Source organism: Olea europaea, chromosome 18 (assembly GCF_002742605.1).
Source record: "Olea europaea var. sylvestris chromosome 18, O_europaea_v1, whole genome shotgun sequence".
Taxonomy (NCBI): domain Eukaryota; kingdom Viridiplantae; phylum Streptophyta; class Magnoliopsida; order Lamiales; family Oleaceae; genus Olea; species Olea europaea.
The window spans coordinates 24,334,218-24,349,209 of NC_036254.1; the positions used below are offsets into that span (position 1 = coordinate 24,334,218).

The following is a 14,992-nucleotide window of genomic DNA, read 5'->3' on the forward strand; positions in this document are numbered from 1 at the left end:
CTCTTGGTGCATGTCTGGGAATCATTCCTAATCAATATAAATAGTTAAAATATACAATGAATAAGTGAATACTATTTGTGAATTTTATGAATTGTGTGGATATAAAGTGATTTGTGTTTATAGATAATTTATAAACGTGGTTCAAACATGAGCTGAATCACAGTTTGAATATGCATTAGGTCGTCGTAATATTTGCTTCCTATACAAAGCTTATCAAAGCTAGCCACTTCTATTGTGTAGAGAGAAACTATAGAGGCATGAATCAAACGAAAATTATAATCAGTCTTCTCGTTTTAGTCAAATCCTACCGTAACAAGTGGCCTGAGTTCTTTATTTCTCTTTGCGTTCGAGTATAATAAATTAATCTCAGTACTATAGAATGTCTAAGTTTTGTAATTCTACTTTAAAAAGTCAACTTTAGTAAAATGATTAGTCTAATTCATACGTGCTAATTATTATTTTTATATTTAAACAATGTGGAATTGTATAGTATGCAAGACGATTAGTCGCTACAAAAACAAAACTCTTGAAATTCGATTGCTGATCATTTGAGTGTTTTTAGATGAATAAGTTGCTCATTGAACTTTTTGAGTATTGATATTATTAAACCAATGATCTTATGCATCAATTTGGTAGTAGATTTTAATAAAAGTTGATAAAAGGTGTACTTAAAAGGTTGTAGATGGGTCTCATAAAATGTGTGGTTTAAATTTATTGTTGACTTTGATTTGAGATTTTAATTTAATTGTGATCCAAACCTAACAAGGGCTATATGTTGATTAATGATTCATATTTAATGTAGGTGAGATTTTTATTCCATGAATTAAATTGAACTAATTAAACATTGCAATAAACGAAATACTACATATCTCTCTTCAATATTATTGAGTAGAATTAACCAAAATGACAAAAGAGTACATTTCGCATGCGCGTTTAATAAGCATCTCACTCTCTATGTATGTATGCTTGTGTATGATATGTTCCACATTATATCCAAGTGCAATAAAGGGCCCATTGAATGTATTTCCCTCTATATATTGCATGAGTTTGAAGCCATTTAGGTCATGAAATACAGCCTGTTAAAATGGCGAAGAAAATGCTTCTGTTATCAGCCATGTTTATTTTGCTGATGATTTATTCTCTGGGACTTGCCTCTGGTGATAACCGCCTCCTGAGAGGGATGAAGAAAATGAGAAAGGAGTTGCCATTGCCGGAGAAGAAAGTGGAATTCCTGCATGGCATGTATAAAAATGGAAGTTTGATGCAACACAGAAAAGAGATAAGAGAGAAATCCAAACACAAATTGGTTGCAAAATTGGAAGGTTCAAGGCCAACAGCTCCAGGGCATAGCCCAGGCATAGGACATCATTAATAATTGAATTTCTGAGGAATAAAAATTCAGAATTTCGAGCTTTTGTTCTTGTCAAGAATATGTGATGTAAATTAGCGGGTTTTGTACGTGTGGAGTAAAATAATTAGTGTGACTTTCTGTATAATATCAAATGGTATGTAATTAAAAATTTATATATTTTGGTCATAAAATGATGTCTTCTAAATATTTTATTAGTCGCTTTATGTTGACTGTTTAATGTTTCGATGAGCACATTGGGATGGATGAATGAATAACTCCCGTATTTATATATAAATTGAAATACTATCTTTCGAAGTTTATTAAAATGGCACATAATGACTCCTACAAACTTAGAAGCAAGCAATTATTATTTTATAAAAGCAAATCATATTTTCAAATAAAATAATGTAAATAATCTATTGACCGTTGACAAATATATCTGAAGAAAAAATCCAAATTCATTGTATACTTTGTTATATATTTATAGGGTTGCTACTATTCTATGAATAGGATGAGCAAAAAATCAACAATTTGTCCAATATTCTAATTAAAATTGTTGGTTTTATTCACATGGATCTATCGGTGTTTCGATTTTGAACTGAATCAATATGTTTATGAACGCTTTATTCGTTTGAGTTTCGATAGTTAAAAAAGCATGAAACTAAACTGAACCATTACACAATTGATACAAATGAAACTACTTTAGAAGAACGATGTTGTAAAGAGACAAACATATCTCATATTTCAGAAATACTTTATGGACTTTGAAAGCTTTCTATGATACAACAATAAAAATTAGTGGTTTCTTTTTATGTAATGTTCAACACATTTTTTTTTTTTTTCAAAAAAATATATGACTCAGGGCATATCCAATTTGAGCACTAAAATGCCAAAATGCACCATTATTTGGTGCAAAGGAGCTCCAATGCAATACTGTACTTTGCATGCAACACTATACTTTTGCCCTTTTTTATCCTTTCCCAAATAAATTTGTTAGGGGTATTTGTGTTATTTGTGCTATATATTTTTTAATACGATAAAGTATTATTATTTACACTTAAAATAAATTTAAAATGTAAGAAATAATAATTAATGAATTAATTAAATGAAAAAAATTTAAAATGTAACAAACACGATTATTTATTAAAGTTGACACGGAATATATTAAACGACGACATACATATGATAATCTAATTTTATTTAAAGACAATGATACATAAAAAATGCATAATTTTTTTTTACTAATTATATTATATTATTTATATTTATTAATGAATTTAATCTTTTCCATAATTTAACGTAATTATTTATTTAGTAATGTATGTATTTATAAAATAATTAAATAAATAATATTTCAAATAAATAAATTATTAAGAATAAAAAATTGAAGAAAATTGTTAAACACCGTTCATTTCGTGTAAGTTTTGGTATAATGGTTGGAATTGAATTTTAATTGGGTGCAAAATTTGGTGCAGCGTTAAAGATAGCCTCATAGAGAGATGAATGAAATGGCTAAAGAAAGTTAAGAAACCAATAGTGTGATGAGTCCACAACAATTAGTAATTTAAAAAAAGGGGGTATCTGATTAATCTTGTAGAGTAAATAAATTGTCTTTCATTGAAACCATTTTTTTTTACCCAAGATGTACCATAGGTTTGAAAATTGTTACAATTATGGTTTAACTTTCTAATATTTTATTGCTTTAGCCTTTAATACGCTGGTATTATAATGCTTATGTTTAGAAAATACGTAATAATTTAGACTTTCCATTAAGATTTATTATTGATTTTCAATTTGTTTGGAAAAGTGTTATTTTTATTTCCCTATGCAAATTGCAACCTGTGGTTTTAAACCCAACTGAACGCCCAAAAAAAAGGGTATAATTTTGTATGGATTTTCCAAAAGAGTTTTTAAACCGTTTGATTTTTAAGTAGGTTAAAAATGTGCAGATCAGTAAGTGTGAGTATTGTTATTCATAAGTACTACTTACATGTGCGGTGGACCCCATATCTTACTCGTAATGACTTTGCCTGCTTAAACTAGTAAAAACTTGAAAAAGTCGTCATTATCGCCTAACCACGCTTTTTATGCAACGGTTAACATTGAAAAGTAGTGCCGACTGCCAAGGTTTTGTTATGCTTTCATGATTTGACAGATTTTGTAAATGCTGTAATTAAAAGCAATTTGGCAACTTTGTTATTTTTCAAAAATGATATATCCTGCAAATCTTTCCATCTTAATCACAAATGATTTGGACGGTTTTGGACGGAGGAATTGTTGATTTGTTGCGCGTTAAAAGATATGTACATGTGATTGAGCATAGTTGATTTACGTTGATATATCTTAATTGTGTTTAATTTAAAAGTGTAAAATGTCAGTGAATCTTCAATGTGTATCTTTGCCATTAAATTTATTTTTGTTGAAAGTCTGACGTGCATGTAATTTTTGAAAATATTATTACATTGTTAATACCGTTAATATGCAGGTGCTAAATGATTTTCTGCTTTTATCACTCTTTTGTAACCCTCATTTTTCTCACGAACGTGAAATTTCTTTCACTAGATTTTAGTGCACCAAGAGGAATTTATGCCCTACAGATTTGAGTTCAAAAAGCATCCATAAATTGTTAGTATTGTGCTAATAGAAAAATGGTTTTCATATTAAATCAAAGGGATTTCTCCAATATATAATGGAGAATAAGCCATGATGTATGGCACTGTCGTGAAATATCCTCTCGGGTTTTGTATACTAGTCTTGTATTATAGACTTATAGTTATACCTGAATTGAAGTCATGTATGGCACTTTCTAGCACCCTTTGAAGCGATTTTCATTTTTCTTTTTGAAAAATCATAATGTGCTGCAGCGATATAGTTCAATTCTATGAGTTTATATACCCATCGTACCTGTTAATCTACCTGAAAATAAAGATTAGTGCCCCTTTTATCAAAATATACCCTAGAAATTCTTGATAACAAAAAAATATTGCACATGCAGAAGCTTAACTTAGAACCTATTTGAGTTCCATCTTTTGTCCAAAATGCATTTTAGAATAATATTGTGATGTAGAATGTGTTGTGAAAAAATAATGAAAAATTTTGGATTTGCTTATTGAAGAATCTAAGATTGAAAATAAAAGAAAGAAAAATACATTCTGAAAATAATGAGGACCAAAACAAGGGCTTAACATAGTTTCATACCAAACACGTTACTTTTATTAAGCAATTCACATAAGATACACAATTCCCCGCACTACTTCTACAACACTTCATATAAGAGGAACTATTACTTCTTAACTTCTCATCAATCCTTAAAAAGGACAAAAAATGCAACTATACTTTCTGTTTTCTTCTCCTGTCTTTAACAAAAAGTACGTAGTTGTGAATATATACTTCAGACAAACCTAAGATCCATAATATCACATTGTGATCCACCTTATTACAGCGCAGTGCACACAAAAGTAAACTCTAGCATCATAAGATCGCGGTCTTCAAAATCATACGATAGCATATCCAATTCATTATCCAATAAAACATCATTATTTGTTACTGCCCATCTATCTTCATGATCCTCGACATAGTCTCTAGTCATTATGATCTGAAAAGTAAAGGGAATTAAAGCGAGTTTTTCAATTTCTCTTGAGTGCAGCATGGTGGAAATGTGCAATTGATACATGTAATGTTATGAACAATTCCTACTGTTATTTTCTTTGGACCAGTACAAGGTAATCGATTGTATACACGAGTTCAAATAACGTAGAAGTGGCAAGCATCATAATATAAATTGGCCAATATTTTATTGCATTCTCTCGCCCAGTTTTCATATAAGTTTAATGAGGAAAATCATAATTTTTATTATCTATTTTACTTAATTTTCCTATTCATTCTCGAAGGAAGAATATGATCGAGGTACCAGCCACTAAATGAAATGGTCAGATACACATGCACAGCCCTACACAGTAGTGTATAAGCTCAAAAAGAATGTGTAGTGTGTGTATGTTTCGGCCAAAAATAGAATACTTTCTTTCTTAAAAGACACAAATAATTTAGGATGCAATGGGCTTTGTTTGAAAGTAAATCAATATTCGACGGTTGTTAAATGATATTGTGATCATTGTGACAAAAAAATACCATAAATAGATACTGAGAAATAATGTGACTCGTCAATAAAAGTTAAGTGACATTGTTCAAAAACAATTTTCTTCAATACAACCAAATGAGATTCTAAAATTAAATAAGTGACGTGGTAATAAAACAAATAAATATTGTTAAAAGAACTCGTCTAAGTGTAGAGATTCTGTTTTTAAGTATCTTCTATTTTTGTAAAATAAAAACGCTATCAAATCTAAATCTGCATATGGAATAAATTTACATACATGTACATCTGTTTGGATTTCATTAGAATTAAATTTTGTGGAAAAATGGAGGTTGGAATAGTGATTTTTTTGGAGAATGTGTGGTTTAAAAATAAGAAAAGGTTATGAGTTTACATGTAATATTATTTTATTGGAGGATTTGTAGTTAAAAATGAAAAAAAGAAATGTATGTTTACAAAAATGAAATCCAAACAAGGACGAGAGAACTTTTGATCTAGAAATAACTCTAGATAATATCTACTTTCTCTTTGCGTCGTCTACTTAGCAAAATCACTGTCAAATTACATTGGTGAGGAATTTGTTTTAAAAATTGTTTATTTTACATATGTAATACATTATTTCGAAACAATCCATTAAAGCACAGAAGATGCACTAACTTGTTTGTGATTAATATGGACTATATAGATTCTTGAATATTGAAATTTCCCACTGGACCACGCACTTCAAGCCCATAGGAAAGATGAAAAGGATTTCAATAGTTGGATTCTTAATTCAAGAATTGTTTTTCCAAAAATTGGGTAATTTTTGAAGATAAAATTCAATAAATAATTAATTTGACTTGTAATCATATTTGCTTTATGGTTTTATTAGTAGTAGTAGTATTTGTGTAGTGGAGGGAATTAAGAAATGAGAAAAGGGGACAGTCAAGTAATCACGATAATGAGGGTGGTAAAAAATAATTAGAATCGTTGGATCGAACTAAAATTGGATTGGAATGGGTCGATTTCGTCCAGTCACTACAAGAAAAATGATATTTTTACAACTAATATTTCAGCGACTAAATTATAAATTTGGTCGTAGAAAATTGATGTTGAACAATCGAATTTTAAATTAGTTGGAAATATCTTACAACGACCAAAAAATAGCTGTTAATTCTATATTTTCTACCACCAAAGTAAAATTGGTCGTTGTGAGTGAGCACCAAATCAAAAATTCCCACCAAAATATCTATTCATATTCAACGACAATATAATAGGTTGTTAGAAACACAAATAATATAGTAAATATTCAACGGTCGATTATTTGTAGTCGTCAAAAGTGACATTCAACGATCAATTATTTTTAGTCGTTGAAAGTTTATGACAACTTGGTTAACAACTCTAATTTGGCGCTAAAATAGTTTTGGGTATTTGACAACTATACTATTGGCTAGTCAAGAACAATTATGCAGCAAAAAAACTATTTTAATTGTTTTAATTCTAAAACAAAGTTAATTAATTGTAAGCTTAATAATCATTGTCAAAAGTATTTAAAAAAAAAAAAAATCAAATCGACTGTGTCCTTCTATGACTATGTATTTGGGTGCTCCATATCATTTCAATAAAAAAATAAATAAACGAGGCAGGTACTCATAAAAATCTTGCTATGAACTTAGCTGTGACATTGGGAAAGCATGGAAAAAAAATTTGTGACAGAACGGTACACGAAAGGGTCGAGAACGGCACCGAATCCACCTTGTTGTCAATAAGATAAGATAACAATCTTGCTTGGTGCCTACTTTGATATAGATTTATGAATCATGATAATTTAATCAATATTAAACAATAAAAAACATTTATACATTAATTTCAAACTATCCCGCCCTTTTAAAATTTCACACTAAAAAATTTCACTTTCCCTTCTTTCTCAAACATATCTATACAAACTAGCCCATTTACCGACTTTCTCCTCTTCTTGTTCATTTTTTATCCTCTAGAAACGATAACGTTTTGGTCTCTTTTTAATCCTCCAGAAATGACGGACGAAAGAAAACCTAGCCCATTTACCGACTTTCTCCTCTTCTTGTTCCTTCCTCAAGATGAAGATCTATCTGTCAACCGACGTTCCCGTAAAATCAAAAGTTGCTGCAAGTTCATGCATCCAACGTGACTATGCTGCTTCGGCTTCCAGAGTAGAGCAGTAGCTCTTCGAGATCAAATAGTGCATAGATCTCATTCAAGGGAGAGATCTGAGCACAAATGAAGTTCACGATCTTGTTTGCACTCCAACAGGTCACGATCCCTTCACGATCTAAACACATTTTTTTGTATAATACGCTCCAAAAGGTTAAAATCGTTCACACTTTTGCATATGCACGTTGAAGTACTATGATTGCTTATAAGTCTGCTCTTTCAGGTATTTGTCCCAAAAAAAAAAAAAAAAACCATAAATTTCTGTGAAAGCTATCGGCTATCCCAATTTTAGTTTGCTATTGAATATTTTTTTCAATCCCAAAATGCAATTTTGAATCTATTTAAGGCCATTTCCAATACTGCACCAAAATTTATACCAAATCTTGTATTAAACTAAAATTCATTTCTAATCATTACATCAAATGAACATTGTTTAATCATTTTCTTTCCATTTTTTATTCTTTATTTTATTTATTTGAGATATTATTTATTTAATTATTTTATAAATACATAAATTACTAAATAAATAATTACGTTAAATTATGAAAAAGATTAAATTCATTAATAAATATAAAAACACAGAAAAATTAATAAAAACATTACAACAACGAAAATATGAAATCAAATTAAATTATCGTATGTATATTGTTATTTAATATATTTCGTAATTTTAATAAATAATCGTATTTGTTATATTTTAAATTATTTTCGTTTTTTAATTAATTTATTAATTATTATGTCTTACATTTAAAATTTATTTTAAATGCAAATAATATTAATATTAATAAAAATAATAATAATTTATTGTATTGAAAAATATATAGCATAAATGACATAATTACCCTTAACAAATTTATTTGGGAAATGTTAAATAAGGGCAAAAGGGACATTTTACACTTTGCACCATTTTACATCAAAATTGTGCAAAGTTTGGTGTTGCATTAGAGCAACTTCACAACAAAAAATGGTGCAATGATGCAATCATTGGGGATGCCCTAAGGTGTTATTTTCAATCGGTCGCTTATTCATATTTCTGGCCTTCGTGTTGAGTTGATTGAGAAGTGAGATGTTTTACAGGAATCAACGAGTCCACATATTGCTGAGAATTTGGTAATGATTTTCCTAGAATTGAAAATGCCATTATTACGCTGTCGTGTATTTAGGCATTTATAGTTTTGGCAATTTGTTTATCATGTGACGCAATTTGGTTATGCAGGTGACAAAGAACACAATGATGATTGCCAAAAAATTCTTAGACTTGTGGGAATACCTATGATTGAGGTGATTAAGCACATTTCTCATTCTTGTCATTTGGCTTTAGTTACACACTTACTAGCTTTTTTTTTCATTTTTTTCCCCCCTAAAGATCCATTCAGTACTTTATGCCTTCAGAAATGAGAAAGTTCCTCATTAATGGTAATTTTTCCATGTTAATTTGTTTAGGCTCCGTCCGAAGCAGAAGCAGCGTGTGGCACTTTGCAAAGAGGTTGATATGAGTTAGTATTGTTGTTTGAGATGAAGGTGAAATTAATGTAATTTTGTGTAACTTTGGATGATAAATTCATGGAATGAAAATGTTTGCAATTCGTATTTGTTTGTTTATTGGTGTATTTTAAAGCTTTTAATAGTTTCTCATACTTTCATGGTTCGATTTATTCATGGATTGGTTCCGTAGCTAAAAGTTATTACTTACGAAATTCAAGTTATTAGCGATGAAAAATTCCGGCTCTAAAGCCACATCTTTTGTACTATTGATATTTTATAGACAAAAAATAATTAGGGTCTATTTGATTGCAAAGGTGAAATTTGGGTGGAAAGAAAACGAATTCCAGGGAATTGAATTGATGAGAAATTATTTTTCTGGAAATTGCAAATTATTATGTTTGATTGAAATAATTTTCCACGTGAAAAATGTTTAAATTAAAGTGTTTTTTGATATCCATTTGGTTTTGTTTTACATGAAAATTGTCAATTAAAGGGATATAATTTATTGATATTGGAAATTAAATTTGTTTCCATTGCCAAAACCAACCAAAATTTTTTTCAAGAAAACCATCTATCTTTGGGTGTTCGTTTAACTTTGCTTTACATGAAAATTGTTAATTAAAAGGAAATATTTTTTTACAATAAATCTTAAAATTTGTTTCCATTATCAACACCCACACACACACACACACAAAGTCATTAAAAAAACAAAATGCTACTGTAACATGAAATTCCAATTCTCACAATTTTGGTGAGAATTGGTTTTTCTTAAAAACCAAGAAAAGATCAATTCCCGAGACAAGCAAGAAAAGGCAATTTCATGAAAATAAAATCCTATCAAACACCATAAAGTTGGAAAATGGAATTCTCCATGGAAAATTTTGGTGTATCAAACACCCCCTTAATACAATGACAAATCAAGCAGTTGTTGAAATAAAATTCATCGATTTGTCAATATTAATTTTTAACAAATGTTTTTTTGGTAGTTTATATGAAAGGCAACTAAAATTTGGTTGTTTTTATTATATTTGAACGACAAAAATAGTTGTTACAACAATCAAATATGTGGTTGTTAAAAAGATTATCAGTTGTCAATACAAATCTTTTACGACCAATTATTTGGTTGTTAAAATAATACATTTAACAACCAAATGTATATTTAGTCGTTAAATACATTTGCCAACACCCCTTTGCCAACTAACGAACAACCAACTGAATTTGGTCGTTGAATATCATCAACAACGAATAATGTATTTTCTACAACCATTTATATAGTTTCTGAAAGTGATATTTCCTGTAGTGAATTCAACTCAAGTTCTAATTTTATTTATTTATTTATTTTGGATATTAAAATAAGAATCGATCTATTTTTATCCAATTTTCAGTTTTAATACCAAGCATAAAACTCGATTTAACCTAAATTTCAAAATTTATTTTAAATAATGGTGTTGAATTCACTGTAGAACCAGAACATTGAACTCATGCTGAATTTACCCATTTTGGTAACCATTCTCATAAAACTTTTTTTTTCTTATACTCATTTTCAACCACACGCATTCACAATAAAATTTGTAACCCTTGACCTTGCAAAATATACAATAAATTAGCAATTGATAATTCTAGAGTCAAGTTTGTTTTTCGATGTTCTATTTCTTAACTGAACAACAAGTCCTTCAAATTGGATTTCTTGCCTGTCCAAAGCTCATAAGAGGTTTTGATAGTTGCTTTACTTGAAACTTTATTGAAAATTTAATCTATAGTCTTTCGTGCTTCTTCCCATATAGATTTAAGTGTATTGTAGGATGATTCCATATTTCTCTAGAAATTTATCAAAAGGCATTGGAAGTTGTTCTCCCGTCCATTATATCTGCCATAGCATTCACCAATGCGGTCAAATCTGATGTTTTAAATTCTTTTGCTGAATTGATTTTTAATCTTAGTCTAATAAGCTTTGAACATATATAGTGATTAGAATTTCTCATGAATGAGATAAAGGTCATGACGAGAAAAATCATTCATGTGAATATAACAAATGACTATCGACTATTCCAAGAAGCCGAAGGAAATGGCCCAGAGATATCTATATGTATTAGTTCTAAGACGTCCAGAGGTTTGTTGGTACCTAATTTCTTTATGTTTGTCTGTTATTCCTTAATGTAATTAACACAAACATTAAAGTCCATAAAATCTAGGAATCAAGAATTTTTTCTGACATAAACTATCCCGTTCTCTTTTGAAAGATGTAACGTGATCCCTTGTGCCATAATGAAGAAGAATTCTCATTAGTTAATTTATGTTTAATACAACGTGAACTAATATCCAAGATTTCTTTATAAGAGATAAACGCATTAAGCAATTATAGGTCATTATAACCGGATAAAAAATTGGTACCGACAACATTTGAATAAAGAAAGAGATAAAACTGACTATTTCCAAATGAACAAAGAGTGATCAAATTTGTCCAATATATAAATAGAAACCAAATTGTATCTTAAAAGACGGTACTGCAAATATCTTTTTCGAATTCAAATAATATCTAGTCTTTAATGATAATCTAAAATGCCATATAACCTCAACTTTAACTGAAATGCCAACGCCCTACATAGATGAATTTTACAACATTAATTGACTTTAGGCTATCCAGGCTACCCCTCATAGACAGGCTTATTTAAATAATGATACCGAAATTTGTCCACTAAATGAGTCTTGATACTGAAACTAAACTAATCTTAGAACAACCCAAAGTGAGAAGTGTACTTGACTTTACACGCTAAGGGTGATATTTAGTACAATCTCTCTTCATGTCTCCCAAATTTTCACAAAAGTAATAGTTAGATGATTTATCATTTTCAAGCTTTTGCTGTTGTTTTTAACTAAATCGGATGTAGCTTTCTTATTCTTTAACTTGTCCTCAGAGGAACTTGCCCCCTTCTTCCTTCTTGCACACAATATGGAATATGGAATGAGCTCATTAAGCCCCCATTTTCGTAAAATGAAAATGGGTGGAATAGTATTTTTTTTAAAAATTGAAAAAGAAGAAATTTTTTTTGAATTACGTGTAATATTATTTTATGGAATATTGTTTGGATGAAAATATGAGAGAGAGAAATGAAATGTAATGTAACAAAATTTAATGGGGGCCAAACGAGGGCTAAGAGTCTATTTTCTAGGCTGGACAAAAACTCCCGAACCGAACCGAACCCGACAGTTCTTCTCAAGTTAAATACCTGAATAGGGATTTGAGTCAAGAACCGACGAGTATGGTTCGGTTCTAGGCCAAGACCTGAAGAATCGAATAAGAACCGAATCTCCGTAATTTTTTAATTAATTTATTTTAAATAAGTAAAATTATTTTATTTTTTCTAAATAAATTTATTAACTAGTTAATTTAGTTTAAACCACAAAATATGATTTTCCTATTTCTAATTTTCAGTTCATAATCAACTTAAACAAATTGACCTCAATTTTACCAAATCTGTTATTCTACTGTAGTGTTGTTTCTGCCGGAAAAAATCAAATTAAAGCTTTACAACATCTCTCTTAATTATTTTTGAGCTTGCTATATTTCTCTTTCTGTGATTTTAATAATCAAATTTATGAAGAATTCTACAAAGAGAGACGTGAAACACATAACATTGAACTACGTTATTTTCTAAGAGCTAATATTGAACATATAATTAATTAAATTAACGTAACTTTGTATATATTAAAAAATTTAATTATAATATGGAACCGAATGGAACTAAACTTGAACGGTTCTGTAATTAAATTTGGACCCGACGGTTCCACTTACGAAATACTCGAAAATTTTGGGTCGATTCGATTCTCGTTAGAATTGAACAGAATTGGACCATGTCCAGCCCTACTATTTTCCCTTTCTGACAGTTATAACTAACCTTAAATTGACTGAATTTTGTAGGAACGGAAGTTAAAACCAAATGCACGAACAAGTCATAAGATAGTTCAAGCTTTAGTGCCTTTAATTTTGAAGCAAGGTGAGACATCTCCATTTCTTTACTCTTATACTTTAGTGAAACTAAGTTCACTAAAAACATGCTAGTTTTGGCCTTATTACCTTTTACAAAACTTTTCCAATTTTCTCAAGAAACTCCCCAATAGTAGTTACCTTATCGGACACAGCAACCCTGAATGTTGCTATAATTCTGCGCTTCATGATTATAGGACTCGTGCGGTTTGAACGATTCAACTAATTCGAGTTCCATTTAGTTAGCAGAACTCTTATCCGTAAGAATAGAGGGTTGTTTGGTCCTTAACGCAATATCTAAATCCATGCCACCAAGAACAATACAAATGCTCTTCTCAGTTCTTAAACTTTGGTTCCAAGTACAGAAATAATTGATTAGTTGGCAGATATTGTAAAGTAAATGATTAATTGAATAGAGGACGTATCCCTAAATAACATGTTCACATGAGAATTCGTGTTTAATAATCAATAATTTCAAATAATGGTGGGCCCATCACAAAAGATTGAGCACGATACCGATATTTAATTTTTGAATAGAAATATCAACTTATAAGTGGTAATCTTGATGTAGTAATCAAATATTGACAAAATATTAAGTCTATCTTTGGACTGTCTCAATGGTCACATAATGGAAAATTTTACAATTGCCACATATTTATTACCATATGTGTGTATGTAATTATGCCAAATATTAATATTTCTTTGGGCCGATGATTATCCGTATGAATTATATACATACAATCTTTTTAATATTACAAATAAATTAATTTAGATAAGAGAAGTTTTTTTGGTAATATGTTACTTTAACTAATCTATTTTAGAACGTAAGTGATCCAAAATAAACTTAAGAATCAAGATTTGAAATTTAATAGACATTCCTTTATCATTTATTTTTATTTTTCTTTCTTATGTTTTAATAAAAAAATAAGCGACTGTTGCGCTACTTGGGCACTGCCCATGCAGCTTTGTGGCTCTAGGAAACCAGTGATGCGGCGTTGTAAGGGAAAGTCCCTTGGGCGTTGCAACACTTCGACGGCCCCTGTTCATCCTTTTTTCGAAAGTTTTTCAAAAAAATTGAATTTTTGACTTTTAGGGTTAAAAATTGAGGAATCCAAAGTATGAAGTTCAACCTAAAATTCTTGCTTTAAGAAAAAAAAAAACTTTATTTTTGAAATTTATGACTAAAATTCACATTCTGAATTACAAGAATTCAAAAATTCAATGTATAATTTCAACAATAAAATTATTTCTTTAGTCTCAATAGTTTAAGATGGAGTTGACTCAGATATCACTTATTGAATTTTTATGAAACTTAAACTTTATAAAATTTTATGAATTATCAAGATTTCCATGTCAAATCACTAAAAAAATTAATTAATCGAAACATACCTTAAGTCATTGGGAATAATTTCTTATTACTAGATATTGATTCCGGATCTTGAGGCTTGAAACTTGAATTGCAATATTTTCATATTTGGCTCTTCTTCAATTTTGATCTTAATCTTTGACTCATTTAATTCTTTAATTTTTGTTCCTGATTCATAGATTTTATTCTTAAATTCATTATTCTTCATTTTTTATTGTGGTTATCTAATATTCATCTTCAATTTATTTTCTCTTAATTATTCTTGTGTTGATGGGAGTACAAAGAATGAAAAGTCGCATATAAATTAGAGACCATATTTCTATTTATATTTTCTTATGTACTTTGGTCCATCAAGGAAATACAAGCCTAATGAATCTGCTCTCTACACATATAATTCGACCCACACTTTATTTAGATGTTCTAAGTCCAATAATTTAATTCTGTATTAGATTACTTTAATTTTGGGCTTGACTTTAATATAACTTTATACATAATTAGGGGAAGAATACATATATCAGGTCTTTATTATACCTCATTTCA

General features: G+C 29.4%; 1 long non-coding RNA gene across 2 annotated transcripts; it reads left to right on the top strand.

Annotated features, from left to right (window-relative positions):
* Positions 1-7,278: 7,278 nt before the first annotated feature.
* On the top strand, positions 7,279-9,211 carry LOC111366532. Of its 2 annotated transcripts, none has more exons than XR_002697677.1 (3): positions 7,279-7,715; positions 8,694-8,897; positions 9,060-9,211. It is a non-coding gene; the product is annotated as an uncharacterized LOC111366532 (long non-coding RNA). The 2 variants fall into 2 exon arrangements; XR_002697678.1 differs by lacking the exon at positions 7,279-7,715 and having other exon boundaries at positions 8,625-8,726; positions 8,833-8,897.
* The last annotated feature ends 5,781 nt before the right edge of the window (positions 9,212-14,992 follow it).